This window comes from Sinocyclocheilus grahami, unplaced genomic scaffold (assembly GCF_001515645.1).
Source record: "Sinocyclocheilus grahami isolate Dianchi unplaced genomic scaffold, SAMN03320097.WGS_v1.1 scaffold603.1, whole genome shotgun sequence".
In the NCBI taxonomy this organism is placed as follows: Eukaryota; Metazoa; Chordata; class Actinopteri; order Cypriniformes; family Cyprinidae; genus Sinocyclocheilus; species Sinocyclocheilus grahami.
The window spans coordinates 635,873-639,884 of NW_015505782.1; the positions used below are offsets into that span (position 1 = coordinate 635,873).

The following is a 4,012-nucleotide window of genomic DNA, read 5'->3' on the forward strand; positions in this document are numbered from 1 at the left end:
TATAATTAATTAAATAATAGGTATTTTATTTTATGTATTCATTTGTTCATATTAAGGCATTTCGCTTTTTAAAGGTAATTTTATTTGTTTATTATTTATTTATTTATTTTATTGTTTTTAATATATGTAAAAGTATTTCATTTATTTCAAGGTCATGTAACAAACATTACTTTTAGGTTTGGTGTCACTAGTGGTGCAGAAAAGACACACTGCAGCTTCAAAACCATCTTAAAATTTAAGCTGGTCCAAACTGGTCTATATTTGTTTCTTTTTCTTCTCTTTTTTTCCAACAGGATCTTTCTCTCTCCGTCTCGCTCTTCCTCCCTCAAGCTGTACAGGGACATTAGTTTGGTGATGATGGCAATGGAGGTCTTGGGAGGCTAATAGCTTTTCCAGGTAAATAAATCCCCATAGTTCATAATTAGCTATTAGCATGCGTGTCAAGTGTTTGCTCTGAGCGCAGGTCACGTGTCTCTTGTATTTACATCACAGAGGTTTTCACTGTTAGTACAGTTAGTAGCAGGGCTTTGGTTTGTGAGCTGAGGTTATTCATGCAGTTGCAGTGCATTCAACTTAATTAAATAATGTAACGAGGTCATGTGACAGTGTAGCAGTTCACTATGTAATGATATATTATTTCAATAAATTATTATTTAATTGTTTTCAAACAGGTTTCCATCATTCTGTCTTCCATTGTTTGAACAAAAGGACTAACCACAAACTCAAAAAATGTAAGGTATTTTATTTATTTATTGATATTTTAATATATTGTATTTTATTTTACATATACAGTTTTTATTTATTTATATTGAAGTATTTTAATAATATGTGCGCACACACACACACACACACACACACACACATACACATATATATATATATATATATATATATATATATATATATATATAATTAATTAAATAATAGGTATTTTATTTTATGTATTCATTTGTTCATATTAAGGCATTTCGCTTTTTAAAGGTAATTTTATTTGTTTATTATTTATTTATTTATTTTATTGTTTTTAATATATGTAAAAGTATTTCATTTATTTCAAGGTCATGTAACAAACATTACTTTTAGGTTTGGTGTCACTAGTGGTGCAGAAAAGACACACTGCAGCTTCAAAACCATCTTAAAATTTAAGCTGGTCCAAACTGGTCTATATTTGTTTCTTTTTCTTTCTCTTTTTTCCAACAGGATCTTTCTCTCTCCGTCTCGCTCTTCCTCCCTCAAGCTGTACAGGGACATTAGTTTGGTGATGATGGCAATGGAGGTCTTGGGAGGCTAATAGCTTTTCCAGGTAAATAAATCCCCATAGTTCATAATTAGCTATTAGCATGCGTGTCAAGTGTTTGCTCTGAGCGCAGGTCACGTGTCTCTTGTATTTACATCACAGAGGTTTTCACTGTTAGTACGGCACGCAGGGCTTTGGTTTGTGAGCTGAGGTTATTCATGCAGTTAAGCATTTTAACACACACATGCTAATCTGAACTATCCTAACACAGATGAGTTAGGGAAGGGAAGTTGTGATCCATATTCCGATTCTGGGTTTTAAAAGCTGTAATGTGGGGAAAAGGTGATTCAGATTCTGGTTTTATTAATTTAAAAAATAGCATCCGGTTCCAGGTTTTAGAAAGTTTATGGGGAAAAGGGAGTCCAATTCTGGGTTTTAGAAGATTTGTGGAAAAAAGTGATTTTGATTCTGGGTTTAAAAAGCTTTTTTGTGAAAAAAAGTGTTTATAATTCCGGGTTTTATCATTTTTGTTAAAATTAATATTGTGGAGAAAAAAGCACCCATTTCCAGGGTTTAGAAGCTGTATTGTGGAAAAGGTTTTAGATTGTGGATTTTGGAAGCTTTATTGTAAAAAAAAACAAACAAACAACAAAAAGTGATTCCGATTCCAGGTTTTGAAAGCTGGTAAAAATGGTATCTGATTCTGTGTATTAGAAGCCTTATTGTGGAAAAAAAGTGATTCCAATTCCAGGTCTTAGAAAGTTTATGGGGAAAAGTGATTCCGGTTTTAGTTTTTAGAAGTTTTATTGTGGAAAAAAGTGATTCTGATTCCAGGTTTTAGAAGATTTGTGGAAAAAAAGTGATTTTGATTCTGGGTTTAAAAAACTTTTTTGTGAAAAGAAGAGTTTCTAATTCCGGGTTTGATCATTTTTGTTAAAATTAATATTGTGAAGAAAAAAGCACCCATTTCCAGGTTTTAGAAGCTGTATTGTGGAAAAGGTTTTAGATTGTGGATTTTGGAAGCTTTATTATAAAAAAACAAACAAACAACAAAAACTGATTCCAATTCCAGGTTTTGAAAGCTGGTAAAAACGGTATCCGATATCCGATATCCGGTATCCGATAGAAAAAAAGTGTTTCCGATTCTGGGTTTTAGAAGCTTTTTTTGTGGAAAAAAAGTGATTCCAATTCCAGGTCTTAGAAAGTTTACGGGGAAAACTGATTCCGGTTTTAGTTTTTAGAAGCTTTATTGTGGAAAGAAGTGATTCTGATTCCAGGTTTTAGAAGGTTTGTGGAAAAAAGTGACTCCAATTCCAGGTTTAAGAAGCTCTTTGTAGAAAATGTGATTCCATTTCCGGGTTTTAGAAACTTTGTGGGGGAAAAAAATCATTTCAGTTCTGGGTTTTATAAGCTTTATTGTCGCAAAAATAGTGCCGATTCTGGGTTTTAAAAGCTTAATTTTGGAAAAAAGTTTCCGATACCTGGTTTTTAGAAGATTTTTGTGGAAAAAAAACAATTAATCTGGGTTTTATAAGCTTTATTGTGGAAAAAGATAGCATTCGTCTTCAATAACTGGCAGACTGAGTGGTGAATTTGCTAAATATTTGCATGTGGTAACTTTAATGGTGTTTAAATTAAGAACTTGTCTGTGCAAACGCCTCCTTTCTATGTAAATAAGACTTATTTTTGAAGAAAGTCATTGTTTGACTGCCAGTGTTAACTTTGTTCTATTTGTCACCTGGTTTCAACTGGATTTCCTTTAGACACTATCAGCAGGCGCTGTTCATATTAGTGAATCTCTCGAGTATGTAGACGGACATATGGAAAGATGGCATCGTGCCCCTCAGGAATGCATATCTGGAAATATTCGATCCACAGAGGAGACTAAACTGTGTAAGCTTGCAGAGCGTGAGATGTTTGAATAAAGTGGTGAATGTGTGTCACTACCGAACCAGTGGCATCATGCGTCAGCTGATAACACGAGGCTGTGAGATGCACATCGCTCAAGACAAACAGTTCTCGTGACAGGCCTTTAAAGCGGCTCTCGCGGGACTCTAGCGATCCTACATCTCCTCTGTCAGAGTGCTGGCTGCCGGCTGAGATTAGCTCTTTGCCTTATTTAAAACTAGTGGATATTCCGATTGCCTAATTACTCAAAACGATCCCTGTGCAATTAAGCAGCTCTGGCAGCCACCCAGACTGGAGCAGCTTACCAGAGTAAACACTGAGAACCGCGGTACACGCTCAAGCTAGATGCTAATTGAATTTTGCTATTTACATTTACGTTTGTGTTTTTGGCAGCCCCTTTCCAGCCAAAGAGACTTACAAAAAAAGAGCATTTCTTGTGTTAATGGCAATTACCAAAGGACACAAATAACTGTTGAGGCAATAACACATGTGCCAAGAGAAACACTAGAACACAAATGGGTGTTGGTTCTGCAATTAGGGGAACCTTTCTGACATCTTTTTTATTTATTTAATTTTTAACATGCAATTGAAGCCAATGCTTTTTTTATGTGCAGTTTAAGTAAGGATTTAAAAATGAAATACAAGCACTGCATTTATTTATTTTAAGTAAGGTTTTGTGCCTTTTTAAAATATATGCTATTTAAGGAAACATTGTAAATTTGTCCTTTTAATACAATTTAAGCAACGATTTTAAAATGTATATAATTAAATATATTTTTGTAAAAAAAAAAAAAATTTTTTTGTCTTTTTAAATGCAATTAAACTTAAGGACACATTTTTATTTCTGCAATTTTCAGCTTTTTAAAA

At 33.5% G+C, this 4,012-nt stretch overlaps 1 long non-coding RNA gene across 1 annotated transcript in view; it reads left to right on the top strand.

Moving 5' to 3' along the window:
• Positions 1-390, top strand: part of LOC107557455 (uncharacterized) — a 2,627-nt gene extending 2,237 nt beyond the window's left edge. Inside the window, exon 3 of the long non-coding RNA XR_001605394.1 lies at positions 294-390. This is a non-coding gene — a long non-coding RNA (uncharacterized lncRNA). The remainder of the gene's footprint in view (positions 1-293) is intronic.
• The last annotated feature ends 3,622 nt before the right edge of the window (positions 391-4,012 follow it).